Here is a 25,028-nt window from a genome sequence, read left to right on the forward strand (position 1 = left end):
CTGCCTTATATAAAAACCTTTTTATGTGTGTACTGACTCCCACATTCTACCATCGTTTCTACTCCTTATAGTGAAGCAAAGCAGTCCATAAGAGTTACACAATCTTCTAGACTTGGAGTCTGTCGTTGTCCCCAGCAAAGAATAGCGGTGACGATATGGGAGAGTGCTGTGGGATTTCTTGGAAGTGAAAGAGAGGTTCAAAGGCTGTGTTGTCTTAACACATATAGTCTTCTGGCTCTTCCATACCTCATGCCTTTTGTTTGATATCCTTTTAAATCAAAGAGCATCATAGGATAAAGGCTAAAGGACGTCCTTGGTTCTATAGCTCTCCGATCTGGCTGATCGTAAGAACCAACTGCTCAGATTTAAACAATACTGATTCTCCAGAGCCACCTCATGGGTATTCTCATTTAGTGAGCCTAATAAATCATATTGTTAAAACAGTCTTCAGGTAACCTGGATGCTCAATCAGGTTTGCACACAACTACTTTAGAGCCCAAATGATTTAATTTTTGGAAAGGTATGTATACACTGAAGTTTGGTGAATTTGATTACAGGGCACACTAGGGTTGATACCAATTAAATTAACTCTTTAGTGAATCTTTTCTTTAAAAACAATCCTTTCTGCAAGATGTGCAATCATATTTAAATTTGTCTGTTTTATCTATCCAAACTTAGACGTGGTTCATTAAAAGTAAATATTTCCAAAGTAGGAAACTGAAGTCTATGAAGCTGTGATACTTCTGAGAGAGAACAGTTGATGAAACAATGAAAGTGAATACAAGAAATAAAAGTCTCAATGACATTTTTAACACCCTATATGTCTTCCATAGGCTTATGAAGTCCATTGTAAGGTCGTGTAAATTTTAGATCATGGAAAAAAGATGTTATTGCTAAAGAAATAATATTAAACGTTGACAAAGAGTTACCAGTAAGTGTCAATTGCAACATTATTTGAAATAGGGAACAATTAGAAGCAATGTCTGATAACAGAATAGCATTAAATAAAAGGATTATATGTCAATGTTAAAGTAGGTTGCAGACATTAAATCAATATTTACAAAAAAGAACAATTACTTCCATAAGTTTTGTAAAAGTTAAGATGTTGATAAAGTAGAGGAAAACCATACCATGAAGTTAAAATAGCCTCATTAAAAAAAACGGTCACTGTAGCTACCATACAGGTATTCATCAATTCATCAATCTTCCCTGTGACTCAGAATGCTTTCTGCTCACCTCTCTTTCACTGTCAACCCACACAGGTCATTGTTTTTGATAAATACATTAGCATGCCCCTGAGTTAGCATAAGCTAATAAATAAAGCAAACTTATTTTTCCAGGAGTCTAAAAAATAAGAGTTCATATTCTAAATTAAAATATACTATTGTGTCACAAGTACCAATCAATTAAAACTGAAAAGTGACCCAATCTTATTCAGATATGAATATTAAATGCAGCTTAACCCCTGCAAAGAACCATTGTAGAGATGGTAAATCGACAAGAGAAGAAATTGGCTCATTTCTCTTTATATCTCAGATAGAGTCGCGACCTTCTTTTTTTGTAAACTACAGATCTGGTCTCTTAATAACTCATTGGAACAACTTATAGCATCAGGAAATGTATCCATGTAGGTGACTCAATTTCTTTTGTCACAGTCTAAGCACATTTTCCACTGTGGCAAGCTCAGCATAACTGAGCATCGTCTAGTTACCATTCTCTTCACGATTAAAACTAATTAAGACAGTCTTCTATCTCTGCCATTATAAGAACATACAAATGGGCACATTTCCTTAATGTTCTGCTCCTAAACTGAGAAAGGATAAAAAAAAAAAAAGCAGTGCTGGGCTTTTATTCAGGACAACTAGAGGTTTTCTGTTGAAGACATCTGTAGCTTAATTGTATGCATAATATATTAATGGAGTGTGGAGAGAAAATGAAACAGTACTTTTCCTTTAGAAGCTTACCCTCAATCAAACACTTGCATTGTACCTAATGCAAGTACCAATTTTGCAAAGGTTGTGCCTGCAGATCGGTGTTGGCTCTGCTGCTCTGATATATGCATCCAGTACCTATAATTTTTTTCCTAACTTTTAGAATATTTACTAATGACTGCCATTGTACCCTTTTGTAGACACCTCACAGTTGGCCCAGCTAGAAGAACACATGGAGGGGGAACAGAAGGGAATGGCAAAGCTGCTTAAAGCGGCAACTGTCAGTGCTGCCACATTTGCTTGGCAGGAGCTACGGGGGTGGGGTGGGGTAGGGTGCGGTGGTGGGGAGACACAAGCAGACATTCAGGAAAGACTAAAAACAAATATATAAATAAAAGCACCGTATCCTAATTTCTAAACCACATTAAATAAAATAAAAGCATGGTCCTGTTTTGACAATTGTCTTCTGCAACAATGAGTTTGAGGTTATGGGCTGCGTGCTGCCTCTTGGTTTCTGTGATGCTGTTTAATTTAGACCCTTTTGAGAATCAGTGCTTTAAGATAGTATCAGAGAGATTGCTGGACTGTGAAAAGTGATTATAACATAAAGAGAACGGATCTGTTGGGAGGATAAGTAGAAATAAGAGTAAATGGTACCTTTCCAGTGTTATAACTTGGAGGAAATTTTAGGCTTATTTGGCAGGGTCTACCTAACGTGTGTGTGTGTGAGTGTGTGTGTGTGTGTGTGTGTGTGTGTGTGTGTGTATTTATCCTTTCCAAGAGTTGAAGTAGCAAAAAATATACAACTATATATTTTGAAAGGATCTTTAATCTTTAAATTCTGATAAAGAACTCTAACATCGGTCATGTGTATATATATCTGCCATCGTCAAACCTCCTTAGTATATTTAAAGTAAATTTTCTTTTCTACAGAAAGGGCCAAACAAGACACATATATTCTGCTATTCTGACTCTTGAATGCTATTTTAATTTCTAATTATACTATTCTTTTCTTTATTTCCATCAAATGATGTATAATGATGATTTAGCTGTGTTTTTTTTTCATTTCCTAGCTCAGAACTCACTGCAATTTCAAGAGAGAGTGGAAATGAACATTAACCTATAAAAGGTTAAAAAGCCAGGTGACAGCAATTAGGCTAATTTCTATTAGTATTCATAGCTCTTATACAATGTTTGCAGTCTTGGGTTTGTTGGGTACCAATTATCTTGAACTTTGTTACCTAATAAAGATCTTTTTTTTTTTTTACCAACACTTCCAATTGCCATAGCTTCACATATTTATATGTTGACCACATTAAATAATCTTTATAATTTGTTACATTTGAAAGTGTACTTCAGTGAAAAATATTTCCCCCCGATAAAAAGGATCTATATTAAATAGGATCCACAAGCCACCATCATCCTCCCCTCCCCCTGTACTTCACAAAATATTTAACAGTTAAGTTAAAATTTTCAGTCTTAGCAATCTGGCACCTGCCTGCTTCATTAGCTATATGCCAGTTAGAGAAGTTTAAGAGGTAAAATGATCTGTCCAATCGGAGCAGGTGGCCGAACTGGAAGGAACCCAATTCCTTTCCTTGGCAAGTTCTCTAATTGGTCTGCGTGTTGCTGGGCCAGGGACTCCCCTTGCTGCCTGAAGTGCAAAGGAAGGCAATGACCTTGCGTCAGAAAACTTGTGGAAGGTTTTTAGTGTCAGATGATGGAGTTTGGAAGTCTTTTTGTGATCCAGTAAATTTTTTCTTATTAGCTTAACTAGGGAAAATGGGAACTGCTTTACCGTAAAATTGAGAACCAGGCCAAGGGCCACCCCCTCCTAGTAATAAAGACACGTACACGTTAGCATTATACGGGTACAGAAATAATCGTCTGAACTCGAGATTGTTCATTTACTAACTTGGGTCAGGAGACTCATGAGCCCTAAAAAAGTAGGTGCCTATCAGGTTGATGCACATTTGGGGTGGAAGGCAGAGTCTACTGCTCTCATCAGATTGTCAGGAGTTCAAAATGCTGGCCTTCTATGGCCTTAAATTCCCACTATTAAGGTCACTTTCCAAAAGGCACTTGGATTTTATGAAAGATAAAGTTCTGGGGATTGTTCATTTATTAAAACTTATGCTACCTTGAGAAAATGGGACTTGAAGAAAATGTGTGCGTGTATGTGTGTGAGAGAGGGAGGGAGGGAGGGAGGGAGAGGGAGGGCAGCAGAGAGAGAGAGATTGAGAGAGAGCATTCCAGGGTACAGGATGTTTCCCAAGTTGACCAGCGGGGTCCCTGGGCAGCCAGGACAAGCGTGAGGTTATGGGTATTGAGGGGAGTAATGGCTACAAATAACAGGCTTAAGGACAAACTCGTCTATTTCACATTCAACCTCTAAGCAGCTCAAAAAAAAGAGAGTTTTGTTTTCTTGAGGGAATAATGCTATTGAGAGACATAAAACACACACACACACACACACACACACACACACGATTTCTGCATAGAGGAGTGAATATTTTTTAGGTAGCACATAACCTGAAAGTTGTTCTCGTCCAGGTAACCTACAAAATTCTGTCCCCTGCAAATGACAAGTCAGATCTGGACCATTCCTACTGTTCAGCAAAGAGAATGAGGAAAGTTGGAGCACCTAAATTCAAGCCTTTACAAACAGCTGCCCAATAGCAAATAAGGGCAAAGAGTCAAGGCTATATAAATACAAGCAATGAAGCCATTCTTGGAACTTAGAATTTTGAGCAATTATGGATGGAGTGATTAGAATTTCACTGGACCCATCAGTCTTGACTCAAAAACTAACCTGAACGAAACGAGCAGGCATTGGAGGACATCATCCACAGCATCATATTTTATTTCTGGAGGTAGTATTCTAAGTAATTTGTATGCTTTAGTTCCCTTAATCCTTATAAAATCCTATATACTAGGCTCTGCTATTATCCCTAATTTAAAAGTGAGGCAAACAAAGCACAGAGGGGTCAAGACACTTGCCCAAAGTTGCACTGCTACCTCTATGTGGCAGAGATCGAACGTAAACTCAGACTCAGTCACAGAAGCCAAGAGATTAGAATTTTAAGGAGCAAACAACCTAAAAATGCTAACTGTAGCATAGAAGCTCTGTCAGAACAGGACAAAATGTTCCTTTGATTTTGAAGTTTGATATCACTGGTGCATTACTGAGAATATTATCACAGTTTGGGGGGCAGGGGAACCTGGGAGCTATGACCAGGCAAAAGTCATGTTGGGCGGTTGGGGGTAATAAGACTGTCTAGAGTACACTTACAAAAAATGAGGTTAAAAGGAGAGAGGGAGGCATGAAGCCGGGGTCTTGGGGTGACCCAGGTTTAATTTAGATGGGAGGAGAACTAGGCACACTTGCGGTGGGATGTGAACGGACTTGAGAAGGACAAAAGTTGAAACTGCAAGAGTGTGAGGAAACACATCAAAACCTGGATCTCATTTTTTCATCCTGTTCCTTTGAATCAGTTAATTACAATAACTGACAGTTCACAACGGAAAACACGAACTGTAAGACCAATACACTATCCCACCAATGTATTTTCTTGCAAGAATATGTTTCTTTTTCTAGGACATACACACATGTTTACATCAAGGAAGTGCAATATCAACATGGTGACAGTAGTTAGTTCTGCTTGGGTGGGATTTGGAGAAATTTTTAAGTTCTTTTTGTTTATGTACATTTTCTAAAATTAACATGTATTTTCAAGGAAAAGGCAACTGATTTATTAAAAAGAGAAATTTAAAATGTGCATTTTGCTTAAGACAACTGTAAGTGAACAGCTTGCGTATCTATTGATGCCAGCTGATGCTTTTGATCCCACAGCTCTGATAGCATCCTGAAAACAAAACATGTACTCAGTGGGCAAAATACCTGATGTTGAGACAAAAAGAAGGAATTGTGCCTCGGACCAGTGTGCCTTGCGTCTACCATCTCATCATAGTCAAGTTCATGGGCAATGGCTCCTGACCCTGGAGCCCACTGGCCCTTCCCTCTTGGTTCTCAGGGACCTAATTAACAAGGCTGAAGAAAGGGGTTGCCATTCAGTGGCTGTCACCAAGAAAACGCCTCTGAAACCAGTTGAAGAGAAACAACTTGCATTGCCAAGGACAAAAATATCCAGTGGGGGCTCTTGAGGAAGCCAATCAGGCAGTGGTGGGGACACTGAGAGTTGGCTTAATCGTGTGAGTTGGACTTTCCTTTGATGATAAAACAACAAGACAACAATGAACTTTAAAGTCCTTCTGTCTAGCTGATCAAATAAAATATGAAATTCTCAGCCCCACCTCCTCCCCCATGCTTTTTATATTCTCTCCTACTGCTCATGGCATTTCATATCTTGCAGCCAGTCTTTCCTTTGCCACCCCCACCTTGTTCCATTCTGTTTTCTGAACGCTCTATTCTTGTCAAATGCTACAATCCAAGTTTTCCTCTTCACACACAACCCTTTCTGTTTTCCTCCAAACATCACATTTCCCCACCATTTCCTTTCCTTTCTCAATCCCAGATTCATACGTCCAATCACAGCATTTTCTCTTATCAGGCTCTCCCTGGATATTTTCCCTATTTGCCATTCTTTCCCTCTGACCCGATAATCTCTTAAACTTTTCCCCAGTTTGTGCTCTTTGTTTCCCCTTCACTCTTCATACTGGCAAGCATGAAGTTCCCCGCAAAGCAGACGTGCTTCACGTAGTTCAACAGATATCCACTGAGCACGAAATATATATTAGGCATGTACTAAGGAATACCAAAACGAAATACAGCATGGTATTCCCTGCCTTCACAGAGTATGGACATAGATTAACAAGTTATTCCCATGCCTCATGGTAAGGGCTGTAGCCGAAGTAATATTCCAGGAGTAGTGCGTAGTAGTAGTAGCTGAAAGTAGATTACACATAACTGTTAATAAAATAGCACTGAATTTAACCCATTACCTGTTTTGGTAGTTGACCTTCCATATGACATTTTGTCTAGCCCCATTTTTTCACTTCAGCTCCATAGTTCAAAAATGCTTTCACAGCTGCTATGAACGATTAGGAAGAAGGCTGACGCCTGACCTCTTTCACCTGTGTACTAAGGCCCCTGTACCTGTCCTCTGTCTCTCTCCCCATCTCTGATTTCTCTCTGAGTCTTGGGTTCCACTTCCCTGCACACGGGGAGGGTCAGTACAGCATGAAAGAGCACTGACGGAGTTAAAGTACAAGCAAACATAATTAATTGGTATAAAGAATGGGCGACAGAATGAAAAACCTTTACCCACCCAAGAGGCTTCCCAACAGAACTTGAGTTAATTCAATTCTTAGACCACTGGTTCTCAAGTGTTCACATACATCAGAATGATCTGGAAGTTTTGTTTAAAACACAGGTAACTGGACCCCCACTCTCAGAAGTTCTGATTCAGTAAGTTTGGATTGGGGTTTAAGAACATGCATTTCTAACAAGTTTCCAGATAACACGGATGCTGCTGGCCCAAGGAACACATTTAGAGAAGTGATCACGAAAGAAAAAGAAGCAATAAGCAAACTCATCCCTCAAACTGGAGAGCTTGTAGAATCTATCACTGGTGTTCTGTAATCTCAATGGCCTACAGGCACAACCATGATAGGCCAACGTGTGCTAAGCAATGGGAATACAACGGTGTGTGTGACACCCTGTGCGTCCATCCCTTGTCGGGTCTGTTGCCACTCCAGTTTTCATCGTCTCCTGCAGTGAATTTATAAGGCAGAGGAGCCTGGGCTGAAAGTGTCCTATCCTTTGGTAAAATCTTTAGGTTGCTTTTTAAAACAAATCCCTGATAAAAGCTGGCTCTCTTAGACTCTTCCTGGAAAAAAGTTCGCCAGAGAAGTTTCATGTAGAAAAATTTTAGGGACTTGGAGGTTTTGTTTGTTCGGTTGTTTGTCTCCAAATAAATGGGAGCCATGTTTGAGTCTGGAAGCCATCAAATCTGGGGGAAAGTTTCACAGGTTTGGTGACTTTTCAAAGAGAGAAATCAGTATATATTCCAAGAGCAGAATAAAACAGTGTGTGCTTGTTTCCTTTCTTTGTTTGTACAAAAATAAATTTGTGTTTATTTGCTAGAAAAAATAATTTCTAGCATGATTAAAAGGATCAGCCATTAAGTGGTACATTGTAAAAGTGCTGTGTAGCTACATGGCTTCCATTTTAACATCTGTGGGAGTTAAATCCTCCGCATTGCTGTGTAATCTACTCAGAGGCCAAGAATATTTCTGGGCTGGAATAAAATGAAAACATTAGCAGAGAGATAAAACACAGTGAGCCTTCTTAAAACCCCACGACTTCCCTTTTAGGAAAGGAAAGACGACCTTATGACCTCTACCTGCCCATGCGAATGGAAACTCCTCCGCAGGTACACCACACTTCATTTACAAACACGTCACCATTCCACATTCACATACTTATTTAACCATAATCCTCTCACACGGTATTTGAGGCAGTCACCCCTGTCATTTAAAGCAAGGATGGACCTTTCATTTAGGCAGGCTGTATGTGTTAATGGAAAAAAAAAAAAAAACATCAGACTTGGGCTTACATTCCAGCTTTATCACTCTGTCATTTAGGGACCAAGCGCCTTTCAGAAATAAGCAGAATGCTTTCTTCTTCTATAAAATGCAAAACACAGTATTTATCCTACACAGGTTTTGAAAATATGAAATGAAATAACAAAACCAGAGTAGCTCTCCTGATTTGTCCAGACAATTTTCTCCTTCCCAGGCAGGGTTGAGGCTTTTGGGGACAGAGAACACGAGCAGAGCAGAGGTGAAAATACCAGGGTTTCCAGAAGGCGCAATAGTACTAGCAGTATCAGTACCAGCTAGAATTTAATACGCACTCACTGTTGGCCAGCCTCCTGTAAACAACTACGATGGCTCTGTACAAATTGGAATGACTTGCCCTTTCCTCAAAAATGTGTACTAATGACTATACATTATCCCTGAGGACTATGAGGGGATTGTTTTCCTGTGGAGATGTGCAATGCACAATCGTATGATAGAAAGCTGTAGCCCTAGCTAAACATTTTGCATGCTTTTCTCATTTAATTCTCACACACACAAGTCTACGAAGAGGTACTATTATTCTCCAGATCGGGGCGGAGACTGTAGAGGTAATTTCAAAACAGAAGCAGCATTGAGCAGCCAGCATCCACTAGGCAATCAGTCTGTGCAAATCCTAGTCTCCGCACTTCATGTGCAGTATTTCATTTTATCCTCACTACGGCCCTATGAATTCTATTGTTATTCTCATTTTGCTGATAAGAAAACAGGCTTAGGAGAATAAGAAACTTGCCAAAGTCTTCAAAATGAGCAAAGTAGTAAACCTGGGAATCAAACCCAAGATTGTTTAGAACAGAAACTCTAAATCATTATTCTACTCTGTCTGCTTCTTATCCCTTCTAGCGTCTGCTCCAAACCACTCAAAATCTGACCCCTTCCTTAGTGACACTGCTTCTAAGGATTCTGACCTTTCTTTTCTCTTTAGCCTTGACATGGGCTACTCAGCTCTGCCATTTTATTACTAAGCATTTGGGCAATTCTAATTTCTTGAGAAAGTGTTCTAAAAGACCAATGGATGCCAGTAGGGAGCGTTTTTGAAATGCAAAATGTATTCACCTGGTATTTAATCATGTTCTGTTTTATGACAGCTCATACACCTTTTGGCTGACATCGGTTACCTCTTCTATCATAACTTAAATATTTGCATTCATGGCTTGTCTCCGGATCAAATTTTTCAAGGGCACAACCAGGTTTTGTTTCCTTATAGTCCTCTCAGCGTCAACAAATAGGATGTATTGTTAGTTGCTATGATTGGATAGTATCAGAGGTTCCTCTAAAATAACCTACGAATGCCTATTCCTTTTAGAGTGCTCCCCCAACTCCAAAAGGACTGTAATCATGGTTCTGTTACATGGCACGCCTCTCTGCTTTGCATTTTATGTACCTACGCACACGTCCAATGTTCCCAATTAAAGACTGAATATTTCAGGATGAGGACAATGCCTTGCTCCTCTTTGTGTTCTGCCTGTGCTTGGCATGGAGCTCCACTTTCCATACAGCAGGCATCGAGTGAATGGGTTCTGGAAGAAGGGTTACACCAAATTCTCAGTCTTAGTCAACAGAAATAGGCAGCGCTCATTTTGAGTTAAAACTATCTAGACGGGTTTGTAAATATCCCAAGACTGGGTTAATCCACACGAGGCATTGGTGTCATCTGAGAATGTCAGGTTCTAGGGTATGGTGGTCAGTTTTATCAAACAAAGTGTCTTAAATGCAGTTCAGCTGGGGACATCTTCCAGAAAGATAAATATAAACCTGCTTCCTTCTGACTGACAAATTACATATTCATGAGAAAGGGAAAAAAGGAACTGGATTTGTAGAAGCAAAAGGGAGGAAGCTTTCATTCAGTCAAAACTGATTAATAAATGTTTCTATTAAACATCTGTCCCTTTACTGTGCTTGCTTAGAGTCTGCAATATGTCACAATGGGCCAAGGCCTTTGTCCTCAAGAATGGTATAATTTCTTCCTAAAGCATAAATCAGGCTGAAATGAAATGTTTCCTACATTGTCATCTTCCAAAACAGTCCTTTCAAAAATAAAGGACCTTTTGATTTAAGTGGATAAAAATTCAGATATTGAATCATGAAATCTTAAGAACTGACAGTGTACTTGAGGCGTTTTCTCATTATTAAATGAGCCCATTTATTATTAGCTGGCTCCTCTATTCAGAAAGAAAATATCTTCTGAGGAGTAGGTGTCTTACGGTCACTATCTCTAGGATAAGTTGGAGAAAAACAAGAGAACTTAGGAAGCACGGAAATCACAATCACATTATCTGATAGAAGATAATCAGTGAAAGAGCATGCAGACAGAGGCCAAATGGTGTGGCAGTGCCTGACTACATCCCAGACCACACATGTGGCTTTTAGAAGCCAATATGGTAGCTGAGGGGCAAAGTACTTCCTTGGGTGCAACAAGGCAGGGCTAGGCTCTCGGTGAACAATGGTTCACTGAGTGTGAGCATCAAACCGGACACATTAGGTAATCAACATGCACATTCCAACATACACATTCCATCCATTTGTACAGCTGGAAAGAGAAAGCAGTCAAAGTAATCTGTGAACTGATGGCAGGTGTCTAATATCATGTCTCACGTGAAAGCCAAGACAAATGTCCTCCGGAAAGGTTCTCCTGTGGGAGTAGAAAACTGAAGAATAAAACGGAAATATACTGAACATAGCTATTAAGCCAGCTTGTCCTAACGCCAAAGAGGGTGTGTGAGAGTCTAGATTTGACGGGAGCTATGAGGAATAGAGACAAACAGCTCAGCAGTTACAGTTTGAGGAACACTGCAAAGACACACAGGAACCAGATCAACGGGTCACCATCCCCATGGTATTCACAGGAACAGAGCCTGTTATAATGAACACTTCCCTTAAAAATGTCATCACCTCCCCAACCCTGAAAATATCTTCCATCTATTTCATATTTGCTGTCAGTACTAAACATGGAACTTAAAATTCTCTAAAAAAAAATTTTTTTAGATCACAAATATATAGCTATGATATCTGACCAAGAATAAGATTTTACTAAGTCTATAGAACTTTGAAGACAGAAATAAAGAATAGATATTTAGTGGGAGATAGTTCATTTCTTCTTGTTTTACAGCCATGAAAGTATCTACAGACAACTGCAATCCATCTAATTTACTGTGTGACTTACAAATTCAAATGAAATGTTTGGTTACCTCTGAAAAATGAAAGCGATTTAAATAAATGGGATGTGTTTGCACACACAGAATAAAAAGCAGATATCACTGTGGACTTCCTCATTCTCAAAAGCCTAGTAGAACTTCTGACATTGGTATGGGGGGACTTCAGCAAAGTACCCTGCTTGGAGGTGTCACTCTTTTACCCATTTCTCATTGCAGGAAGCTTGAAATGTTGAATCGGCCGTCAATATTGTGAAACAAGGCTGCACATGTGCCTGTGCCTTAAGCAGGCACTAAATTAGATTTATTGTACTATTTATTTTATTACTATACAAGCAAAAATCTAGCATTATAAACAGTTTGAAAAATAAGGGAGTGGTGTCCAACATATCACTCCCAGTGTGTGTGTGTGTGAGTGTGTGTGTGTATATATACACAAATATATATACACACACATATATGTAATATATATTTATATATGTACTTATATATAATATACAAAGGGTACTAAAAAGTATACACATTTTAAGAAAGAAAAATAACTGTATTAGAATTGTAATACTCAATATATACCAATAACAAAAGATAAATACAAGTCACGTGTATACATTTTTTTTGACACCGCCAGTATATATATTATAGTTGGCATATCATGTCTTAGTTTATGCTTTTAAATTATTACCTTACTGGCCATTTCAGTTACCTATTATCAATACTTTTCTAATATAAGGAGTGCTACTATAAGAATTTTTATACATGTAATTTTCCCCTTCTTTTTTGATTTCTTGCCTTTAGTTAGAGTCTTAAAGGTATGTTTTACTGAGTTAAAGACAATGAAAAGTTTTATGGCTTTTGATACATTGTAACAAATCCAAAATAGCTGAATTGTATCCATTTAGATATATTACTTATCTGGATAAAATGTATTAATCTTTTAGAAAATGAAGAGCAGCCATAATATGACAAATACCAAAGCATGAATTCATCCATTCAACAATGACTCTAGGCCCTCATGGATCTTACTTTCTTGGAGAATATATCATTAAAAATCATGTACCTCATATTCTTGATGAAAATACCTTTAATAATGTTTCCATTTCAACTCCTTTTTTGTAAAGTACATTGGAGGCAGTTTTCAGAGGAAGCTGTTTTAACAAGTATGGTCCCTTATCAAACTAGCAGTTCATTCTAGGAACATCGATTAATCTTGAAGAGATGCCAGGAAATCCGAAAACTGGTTAAAAATGATGAAATCACTGAAGTAAATTTGGGAGTTTAATATATAATAGAGGTAGCATTTGAGGTCAGTGGATGATTTATAATGATTAGGTCTAGAGTTTTTGGCCATTAGAAGAAAAAAAATGAAGGTAGGTCCTTTCCTCATTTTTTACAACCAAATAAAATTTAGATTTAAAAAAAAAAAGTGTATAAAAAACCCATAAGCTAAATAGTTGAAAACAGGAGTGAATATTTTAATAGTTTTGAAGGAGAGGATTCTAAGTAGGAAACAAAATCCAAAAGTCACACAATAGAGTTTATGCATTTGTGTACATAAAAATGCAACACTTCTATAGCACACCAAATAAGTAAGATTAAGAAAAAAACAAACAGGAAGAAATATATGTACCTCATACAAGACAGGGCTGCCATACATATAGCACGAAGAATTTCTTACAACTAAGGAAGACCTCCAAAGATGATAGGTAAAGAATATAAAGGTGAAATAAGCATATTAAAAATTACTCTAACTTATAAATCTTTCAACAAATACAAACAAAAATATAAAATATTATTTTGCCCACTAAATTGATAGAGATTAAGAATATTGATAAAAACGTCCAGTGTTGAAGAAGAGAGAGATTACCATATATTGTTAGAGGATGTATAAATAGAAACATCTATTTAGGAAGCAATTTAGCAGTTATTGTTGAGATTTTACATGTACATAACTACTCTCACAAATTGGAAATACATATGCAAATATATACATACTGTGTTTCCTCGAAAATAAGACCTAGCCGGACCAACAGCTCTAACGCGTCTTTTGGAGCAAAAATTAACATAAAACCCGGTCTTATTTATTTATTCTTATTTATTTTTTAAATTTATTGGGGTGACAATTGTTAGTAAAATTACATAGATTTCAGGTGTGCAATTCTGTATCACAACATCTATAAATTACATTATGTGTTCACCACCCAGAGTCAGTTCTCCTTCCATCACCATATATTTGATCCCCCTTACCCTCATCTCCCACCCCCCAACCCCCTTACCCTCTGGTAACCACTAAATTACGTTCCCCAGATTAATTTTCAAACCCCGTGGCCATCTTGTGGTTACTGATTGTTCCGGTCTTATTTTAATATAAGTGTATTGTATTATTGTATTGTATTGTATTGTATTGTATTGTATTGTATTGTATTGTATTGTATTGTACCGGGTCTTATAATAATTATTTCTCCAAAAGATATGTTGATGGTCCAGCTAGGTCTTATTTTCGGGGAAACATGGTATACACATAGAAATTCTTTCTCTCTCTGTCTTTTTCTGTTTGTGTGTAAGCTATGCTGCCTCATGCTTGTTTGCCCTAGGCCCAGAGGAACAAACACCAATTTACTGGTCATAGGGACTTATTCTCCTGAAAAACACTGGTGGGTTGAATTACTTAGAGAGAATGGATGTTCTGACTCTCCCTGATCTCACCCTTACTCATCCACTATTACATCGTATCACTCAGGCCCTGATATTCTATCTTTTATTGTTTCCTGATGACTTCACACAAAGAATATTTTAAGTGACTTGAGACAGCCCATTCTTCGTCTTCTTTTTTTTTCTTGTTTCTACCCAGTACCTAACGCAGTAGTGTGCCCACTAGATGTATGTTTACTGAATGAATTTGCACCCTAGCAGGTGTTCAAAAGCTCATAAATTTAAAACCTATTTCCATGGTGTTGTATAATTTATAAACTGTAGACAAAAGACTGAATGTTTAATATCTTTATCTTACCAACTTTGTTGAGAAGGGTTTATTTGGATATTTTTAAGAGAACAAGGGAACATTAGCTTGGTTAACTCACAGTAGACTAAAAAAGGTTAATTTCACTACCATGAAAGCATGCAGAGATAGTGGGGTTTCCAATTCTTGCTTGTGTATCTGTCTTCATGTTTGACCCATTTAAGTTCTTTGGAATGAGATATCTTGTCTTATTCGCAGAGTATGTTTCCAGAAATTTGGGTCCAATCCCAAGATAGCTGTTGGACAAGTCACCTAATATTTTTGAACCTTTGTTCCCTCAACTGTAAAATGGGAATGAGAATATGCCACAGGTTATTAGAGATGAAATAAGTTAACATCTGTCAAAATGCTTGGCAATAAAGGGTGAAGAAATAAATGAATAGTTAAGTTCCTGATAGATGAGCTGATATTATTACAAATCAGTTCTTTTTGCTTACTGTACCACACCTATTTGCAGTGATGCAAAAAGGTACACCTTAAGCCAATGGTTGTCACACTTTACTGTGCATCAGAATTTTCTTATTAAAACAGACTGCTGGGACTCATCTGCACTTGAATTTCTTATTTCATGGATGTGGGGTGGGGCCGAGAATTTGTATTTTCATCAAGTTCCCAGGTGATGCTGATCCTGCAGGGCTGGGGATCAATCAGCTTTGTAAGCTACTACTGAAACATGTAATAATGTGTAACCACTTTGAGGCAGCTTCTTTTTAGCCTAAGTGAGAAATGGGCTCTGAGGTTTCAGATGTGACCTTGATATTATAAGCCTTGTTCCTTCAGCTCCCTCACTATCACCATGCTTCTCTTTGCTTGCTTCCTTTGCACTGGAGGGGTCAGCCAGGAAATGGCTTTGTTTTCTACACTGATTTAGGGTCTTACGTTCTTTCTAGCCTCATCAGCAACAGAGCAAGGATGGATTGCTGATTCTTTAAAGGATAAAGGGGACTCCTCCATCCTGCTTGCTGCTCTTCTCCAAGCTAACTCATGTTGATTATGAAATCTTTGTCACCCCAGCTAGCCCATTCTGAGTCAGCAACCTTGGTCTTTGGTTTTTAATTATTCATGTACTTGTCTTATCTGTTCTGTGAAAGAAAATCTCAGAACTATCTAAAAAAGTAACAGGTCATTTCAGGAAGTACTGGCAATTGACAACCTCCAGGAAAAAGTAGGATGTAGTGACTTAAGGATGCAGACTTATGGGTAAAACAGACTTGGGTTTGAACTTCAGCTCAGAAATGCAATAGCTATGTGACAAGTAATTTAACTTCTAGGAGCCTCAGGCTTCCCAGCTATGAAACAGATACATTACCCATTTCAGAGGGCTGAAAAGTTTAAATGGAATGTTATACTTCAAGGGTTTATAATAGTGCCTGGCATTAGGTATGTGGTAAGTGTGATTGTTATTACCGTGTTTCCCTGAAAATACAACCTAGCCGGACAATCAGCTCTGATGCATCTTTTGGAGCAAACATTAATATAAGACCCGGTTTTATTTTAATATAAAACCAAGTATAATATAATATAATATAATATAATATAATACCTGGTCTTATTTTACTACAAGACCGGGTCTAATATAATGTAATATAAATATAACATAATATAATATAATACCGGGTCTTATATTAATTTTTGCTCCAAAAGACGCATTAGAGCTGATTGTCTGGCTAGGTCTTATTTTTGGTGAAACACAGTATTATTAATAATAGTAGTTTTAACACTCATGAGATATTATATTTCTATATTTTAGAGAAGGGGTGCCTCAAAAAGAAAATGTGCTGATTTCATAAGCCATACCAGAAATCAATTTAGAGTAGTTCTATACAGACCACATAGGCCGAAAATGCCTGGTTCAGTGTGGCATTCACATCATAGGTTCTCAATAATTGTATGGTGAGTGAGAAGGAACATGGATAAAGCAAAAAGATCTGCTAAAAGATCTTAGAGTGTAACTTCTAAAGACAGAAGGAATGCTGAAGTAATGTGAACAGTTCTCATACATATTTACAATTCTCTACTGCCCTTTCAGTCTCCCCAGCAACAACTGGTTACTGAAGAAGCTTTGCTCTAAGACTGAGAAAGTGGTGACAAGACTGGCTTATGAGAGAAACACAGGAAAGGAGAAAACACCAACACAACTTAGCTGAGCAACAGTTGCTTTAAGGAGAGAAATGCAGAACATTTTTGGTGCAAACTATTTGGTGTTACACTTGGCCTTTTATTTGCTACTTGAACTTCAACCTTTCATTTGACTTGTGATCTCATGAATGCAACCAGAGAAATCAGAAAAAAGATCTCTTTCTGCAAGATGTCTCTACGCAGACAGTCTGAATGCTGGATTTCATCAACTACTGGAAAATGAAGTACAAAGACCTCAAGTGTTACTGCTCTGGCAGGCAATTCAAAACTGAAGGAAAGATCTTTCAGTTCTCATGAAAATAGTAAGCAAAGATTAGATAGGGATAACTGTTTGATGCCAAGGAAGATAATTGCTCAATAAACAAATCTGTGAAATATTCAGTACATCTAAAAATCTACCCCTCACACATTTTTAATGCACAAAAAACTCTAAAATATATGAAAATCGTAATCCTTCCTCTTCACTTACAATAAGTGCTTCACACAATGATGGATTCAAAATAACTCAGGTTCTTTGGTTATACATAACTCACTTTATCAGCTGAAGGCTCACATGAGCCCTAATTCTAAATACAAAGAAAAAAAAATAGTAGCAATCACTGCAACAGGACTAGAATGAGGGTAGAATTCAAGAGTCTCACCATCTCTATTCTCCCTTTTAATAGGCACAAATTTTCATGGAAAAATAAGAAGCTTCTGAGCAACATGTGTCTCTTCACAAATCATATCTCCCAGAAGTAAGTGGAGAGTTAAAGGGAACAAGTGATAAGGCAAGAAAATAGCATAAGAAGAAGAAGAAGAAAAGAAAGCAAGAATACTATTCAGTAAATAAGCACTTTCCTGGAAACAAAGAATGATGCTAAGAATACATGCCTAATAACTAACATATCTATTATTTACATTTTTTTCCAAATTGATTGAAAACCATAGTACTGGCTGCTTTTACTCAGCACTCACTATGTACAAGGTACTATACTAGGGAGAATCAAAGATGGATAATGCCTTGTCTTTAATTTTGAGGAATTTACAATCTAAGTGGAGAAAGGTTAATGTATCTGTAATATCCATAATATAATATGCATAGGAGGGTACATAGTAAACACCCAGTATACGACAGCTAATTAATTAGGGAGCCAGGATGGTAGCTAAATGTTCTGGCTTTAAGAGACAGAATGAATACGAGGGAGGGAGCAGCCTAAAGGGATAGAAGCAAAGGAAGAGCTATGGCTTTAAAAGAAAGTGGTCAAACTTTAGAGGACGAAAAGATCATCACTACACCATGAGCAAGCAATATAAGATCTTTAACTCTTGACATGGTACAAATAAGGGGAGACAGAAAGATATTAAGCAATTTGTAGAAGCTCTTCCAAGTTTGTCTGAGGAGATGAAGCAGGTCCCTTAGGTTATTCAGGCCAATCCTCTCAATCCTATTTCTCCAGGAAAGACACTTTACAAATCTGACCCAGAGAGTCTCTTAAACCTCAGCTCAAACCTCTAAAGGAAAAGCAGAGGTGGAAGGCTACAAACGTTAACTGTTGTCAAGCTAAAAGGTAGAGAAGGTTGGAGGAACAGGGAGAGGAGAAACATTTCAATGTGCGCAGAAGTGCTGGAAAAGATGAGCTGGGTTCAAGTGGGTCTTTATGTTTGCAGCAGCCCTTCCTTCACCACGCTGGGCTGAGATAACATGCTGCTGCTGCTGTCCCACCTGGAGTTCCCTGTGCCCTTCCAAACTTTCCAGGGCCACTGACCTGGCTGTGCTCCAGGGAGAATAATTTAGCTCCAATTACTTAAGCTGCTTTATTGGTTTCACAGAGAAAATCCCCTAAATCGACTTTCACAAAACCAGACAATGCCACACAGAGGGCACAGACTTATTTTCCCTCAAATGTTTTTCTTGTAGAAACAATTAGAATTGAAACAACAACAGAGGCCAGGCTTCTTTCTCTCAATTCAGTGGAAAACCCCCCAATTCAAAACCTTCCCCCAGTTAACAGGACCACAAATATTTCAATAAAAAAAGATCCATTTAAGGGTTCAGACTCAGAAGGTTTTTCTTTGGGGACCATCACTCAAAATAAACCAATGAGGGGGCAAGTCCTCAGTTCCCCTTCTTTCACCACTCCCCACCCCCAAATCTGCCAACAACCAGCAAATAAGTCCCCAGATGCCCAGTAATGGCAGTCACCCAGAACGTACATCTGCTGCGTGCATGCAACGCGCTTTGACATATAACTGCCAAATATAGATTTATTCACTTCAGTACTATCGCAGACTGCTCAATCCAAGGGCAGAAACATTTGGGAAGTTCCCTATTAGAAAAGAGAAAACAGAAGACCAGCCATTTGCATCTTTCAGGCTGGGTTCTCTTACTAGAACATGCAAAAACTACAGACCCCGTCAAAGTGTTAATTCCTGCTCAGAACTTTATTACCTGCAGGCTTCAGAGGAAAACTGTACGGCAGGATAAGGCAAAGAGGTAGCTAAGTACAATTCTGGCTCTGGAAAGATCAAGGCGAGTCACAGGGAGCTCAGAAGAAGGGAATGGGCAGGGGACAAGCTGCTCAGGCCAGTGGGGCCCCACAGAAGAGCTTAGCAGGCGTCGGGAATAACAAGGCACATCCCTATTACCTTAAACATTGCTCTCTGACAAGGATTATAAAACAAAAAGCATTGACGCCAACACATTAAAGGCACCCAGAAATGCATGTAAAATGAAACAACAAAAACAAAAAACAACACTTTAAAATATAGGTGCACAATGGCAATTATTTCTCATGTTTAGGAATTAAGGAATTATGAATTTAAAAAAGTAGCAAATTGAAAAATAGAGCCTGAATAAAAAAACTCTACCAGGTCTGCCATAGAGCCCTTGCTAAAGGTTTGCCTCAGGACATCATTCACACACCTACACAAACACAGATGCTTGTGAACTTGGCTGAAGGAGGAGTCTGCATTAAGACAAATACATGTAGTTCTATTTCACAGTAACTGCAGGACTTAGAAGTTCAAGTTAGTGAACAGTTGTGCAAAAGGCACGGGATCACAGGAAACCATGGTGTCCATGGCCCCAAGGGCACAGACGAGAGCCTTCTATGATATTCTTACAGAACAACACCACTTGGGACTGTCCTCCAACACTTGTTTCTCCCCTCCTTGTTCCCTTTCTAAAGGATGAGCAGGTGGGATTATCACCAAACAGAAAATATAAGTTTATGAACACTTTCCTCTTCCATTCAACTAAATTTTCTAAGACTCAGGGATAGTACATATTCTGTTGTTATATGTACACATGTACAGTGCAGCCGAATTCGGCACAGACTTAGCTTAAGTAAATCAAACTAGACACTCTTGAGTAGAGGGAGGAAGGAAGAGTGAGAGAGGGATGAAGAAAGAAAAAAAGAATATGAACAAATGAGTACTGTGTTTGTTGGAAAATAGGTACTGTGAATTTTAGACTCAAATTTCTTTAGTCCATCTGAGTACCCCATAACCTTGTAAGATCCACCATAATGACCCAGGATTGGAACATCATCTAATTAAATACCTATTTGTTTCATTTGTAACATTTTCCTTGATTATCCTTGCCCAACATATCTGTTTGGATTCCCATACTATTTATTGTCTACAGGGTTTCTGGCCACATACTCTTCCTTTTATCATTAATTTTGTTGATGTATATCTACTGAGGCTACTCTTGTGTGAGGGAGTTGTTTGTTTTGAGGATACAGCATGTGACTGAGACCTTTGGCTCATTGCCCCCAGCTGAGCAGCCCAGGCAGACTCGACCATCCCTCCTCCTATTCTGCGCATGTGCCCCTGCTTGTTCTGGGGGAAAAGGGACATTCAGGAACCCGCAACAACCACTGAAGGTCTGTAAAGATCACGAGGGTGACTTTTAGAATGAAGACCGATTCTAAAATCAACACGGCCTTAGAAACCCAGTTCCACCCATGCACCTTTGCATTCGTTGTCTCTTCAGATTTTCCAGGGAGATCCCAGCCTGCTAATGTCTCCCAGTAAATGTCAACAGGCAGGGCAAGGAGAGCCACCTGCGTTGTGGTCATCATCAGCGCGGCCTGTGACCAGGCACAAAGTGGCTGTGCTTGGCTTATGCGTCTCCGTGCCCACGTGCAGTCCATGATGTCATGGAGACTGCTGTCTCCTGCAGAGTACTGTATACCAGCTATCGGAATCTAACAAATAGCTCAGTTTTCAGTTCCATCCCACCTGTCACAACCAGCTAGACTTGACCGCTGAATAGTTGATGAATTGTGAATTGTTCAATGACAGTGAAAATAAAGCACTAGGATGTAAGCCATTCTTCCCCTCCCCCCAAGACAGATGACACATTTGTTAAAAGAAATGTTAGCGACAATTTGAGAAGACTTTAAGTGAAAGTGCTTCAAGCTTTTTGGATAACTAAGCCTTCTCCCGGAGTTACGGGTGTTTTTAAAGACAAGAGATGGACTACGTCTTTTTACTTGCTTGAAAAACTGTTCTCACTAGTAGTAAGCTGCATTCATAACCACAAAAAGTCACATACTGTCTTCAAACTCGATAGGAAACTGAATATGACATCGTTTGGTAAATCCTTAATGAAAAATAACTAGAACCGATGTTGTATTTTAACAATAACACTTTCCAAATAGACGAGTTAAGAACAGCAGTCAGGAAACTCTTTGCCACCATTTCTCCTGCAAATCCCAGAAATAAAGAACATATAACATAAAAATAGCTCCTTGCCCCAGTTCTTCTTGGCTCTTGCCTAGATACTGACTAAGTGAAAAGACTGTGCTGAAGGTTGGTTGTTTAATGTTAATTTTTTGACTCAATCCTATTTTAAAGGAGTCTCCCCAAAATGTTGTACAAAAAAGGAGAAATTTTCAGTGTAATATACATTTACTTTATGCTTCAGGATTTTTAAGTACAGAATACCTTACTTTTCCTATGACTTTTTTAGACAGTGATGGTTTTGTGTTCCCTAAAGAGAGAATCCCACATTCAAAAGGACATACCAGCCGAGATCCATTCCCCAGAGCCTTTACACGGACTGTCCTTCTGTTCCATCTTTGCACACTTGATAAGCTCTTCTTGGAAAAGTGTTTTTAATAATTTCTGCTTTTAGTAATTCAGATCCCAACTCAAAAGTCATCTACTCTGAGAGGACTCTCTGATTACCCTAAATAAAACAGCTCCCCTAGTCATTACCTACTCACCTTACCATTTACCTTATTTATAACATTTGTTTGGACCTAAAATTGTCTTATTGGCCTATTTGTTTGCGTGCTTATTATTTGACTTTTTCCACTAGATACAAGGTTTATTTTTATAGGGTCTCAGGCTATCTCATTCACTGCCTTATCCCTGGGTACTTAGAAAGGTGTCTGGCACAAGGGAAGTACTCAGAGAATATCTGATATTTGACTACTTGCCACGTCTACATAAATGGTAACAAAAATTAACATCAGTGAGTACAGTGTTCTGACTATATACTGTTTTATAAATACCTGCTGTCCTCACTTTCACAAAGTGGCTGAGGACCAGTGACATGGATGGCCTCAATGACACTTTTACGCTGGAGCATATGTTCAACCTTAGTTGAAAGTGCTGGTCAGAATAGTTCCTCCGAACAATTTCTGTCTGCAGATAATATAATAAGCCTTAAAGTGGTGAAGAGCTGATGGCATCTCTTCAAATAATACCTAAATGAACTACTACTTTTTATAAAGCACCCTATCATATATTGTATATTGGTCAGTTTGAGGTTCTTTAAAACATTTGTCACATGTATTCTTAACCCCCAAATTAATTTTGTTAGTGTGATTTATGCTTTTCTTAGAGGAATTCAATCTGAGTCCTTATCAACTGGACTTTTTTACATGTCTTTAACAACAGAGCTGATTTAAATTATACGTCAGTTTGAGTCAAGAGTTCAGCTATACTACCTGAAAATTTAAAATTGCTAACCATAATGCCAAGCAATCTCATTTGACCAAATTTAGAAGGTTAAACACTGCTCTACTATTCATTTCTAAAATTTCTACTTGGTATGAGTAATTCTCTTCATACTTCTGAACTAAAACAAAGAGATATTAAATTAACTGACTGTGAGAAAAGTCCAAAATACCTAGTGTTTTCAGAATCCAAGAAACAGTTCTGATAGTTATAGAATTTTCTAACCACAGGTTCAAATCTCAATGAATCTCGCACTCTGTGTGTGCATGCATGCCGGTGTGTGTGTTAAGTGTGTGTCCGTGCATGTGTGTACACACACGTGCGCTATGGGTGAGCGTGAAAAAACAACTGCACCTTTAGGTTTACTGTATTCACCTGTTTTGACAAAGACCTTAAGGAATTAAGAGCAGATTTAATTTTATCAGAAACAATTGTTTTATTCCAGGGAGCTGAATGAACAAGAGTACTCAATTAAAAGGTCAAGAAACTTGGAGTGTCATTTGTTTAAAGTAGACGTGAATATTTTTTAGCATGTAAGGAGCAAATGAAGGTGACTATCTAAGTATTCTCATTTTTTTATTGACGGAAGATCCAAGAAGATGGGGAGAGCTGGATTTATTGAAGCTAAAAGAAATCTTTGGGATGAAAAATCACTTTAACCTTTGAATCTAATCTTGCAAAAACCTTTTCTTCTGAGTTTGTTCTAAAAACAGAAACTCAGAATTATTTTTCTTGGCTTCTATCTATAATCTATTGATAAAAGAGAAAGGATGTTGAACTTTAAAGAGAAGGATTCTTTCTAAGAAAGATTGATGAAGATGAAAAAAAACCACCATACCTGCTTAAACTATTAATTAAAAACACAAGTCCAGATATATCTATTTTATTAAGTAACAACTTTAAATCTTTAGTCTTTAGCCTGAAAACTCTATATTCACATGAAGGCTTATGTCAACATGAAGATAAGTGGTACTGAACATGTTCTAGAATCAAGACATTAGATCAATTCTGGTTTTTGAAATCTTTCTTCTGGGGCCTTTTCTTACTCAACTACCTGAGGAAGTTATTCAGTAGTCCACAGAACTAACTGACGTGTGCCCTTATATTTTCTAATACATTGCCCGCTTGAGTCAAATGGAATTTTGCTACTAACAATTATGCTACTTAGAAAAAAAAGTAGGACAATAGAATCCTGTAAGTGAACTGCTCTTGGAAATTTTCACCTATACTTGTGGTCTTCCGTAATAGTAATTTGATATATTAGAATTCCACAGAGGAATTTTTAAATTGCATCTTCAAAGTTTCAATAGTGAACACCTTATTAGCTGGAATGTTCAGGGAATGGAATTGTGAATTTAATTTTTAGTTTAACTCAAGACTTTTCAGAAAATGCTTTTTGTTTAGCCTTTGAGGTTGAAAATATTTCATAAATGCATTAGTCCACTGTGTTTCATATACTTCAGCCACTTTCGTAAGAAAGGAACTGGCAGGAGTTTGTAGTCATGGGTGGTATTGATTGTAATAGAATAAGGTATGGGGGAAATGGAGGAGATATATTCCAAGACATATTTTGAAAACTATTGCTTACAATGTTTTCCTGGTCATAGTTCATTTTGTCCTGATTTCCCACTCTTATGAACATAAAGGGCAAAAAGTCTGTCAGTTCAGGTTTATTAGTTTGGTTCTAGTTAGTAGAGGTTCCATGTATGGTACCTCATACTATTTTTCCATTAACCTAAAGCATATTTTTTGTGAAAATTATATTTTCTGATTGCTAAACAAATATACACAGTTTGAATGAAACAATGCTAAAAACTTAAAGTAAAAAATCACCACCTTGAGAAAACCATAGTCTACTATTTTGGTGAAAAGACATCCATCCATACATGCATAATTGCAGCTTGTAAACTGAGAGGGGATTATGCTTCACATCCACATGGCTTACTTGATAGATCCAGCAACATTTCTATGATATTAGGATATCCTACCTGATCATTTTTAATGCTTCCGAAGTGTTCCATTATCTACTTAACAACACCTAGTGATGAACTGGAAAGTTTCCAAATTTTATTAAAAAGCACCACTATAAAAAAAAACCCCAAACTTTGCATGTACATTTTTGCACACTTGTTTAATTATCTTCTTCAGATAAATTTCAAGAAGTATAAACTGTATTTTAAATTATATGTCTAACTATCTTCTTAGGATAAATTCCAAGAAGTATAAACTATATTT

At 37.9% G+C, this 25,028-nt stretch overlaps 1 protein-coding gene across 21 annotated transcripts in view; it reads right to left on the reverse strand.

Annotated features, from left to right (window-relative positions):
* ANK3 (ankyrin 3) overlaps window positions 1-25,028 on the reverse strand; it is a 473,720-nt gene that overhangs the window by 247,670 nt on the left and 201,022 nt on the right. The window lies entirely within an intron of this gene.

This window comes from Rhinolophus ferrumequinum, chromosome 16 (assembly GCF_004115265.2).
Source record: "Rhinolophus ferrumequinum isolate MPI-CBG mRhiFer1 chromosome 16, mRhiFer1_v1.p, whole genome shotgun sequence".
NCBI lineage: Eukaryota > Metazoa > Chordata > Mammalia > Chiroptera > Rhinolophidae > Rhinolophus > Rhinolophus ferrumequinum.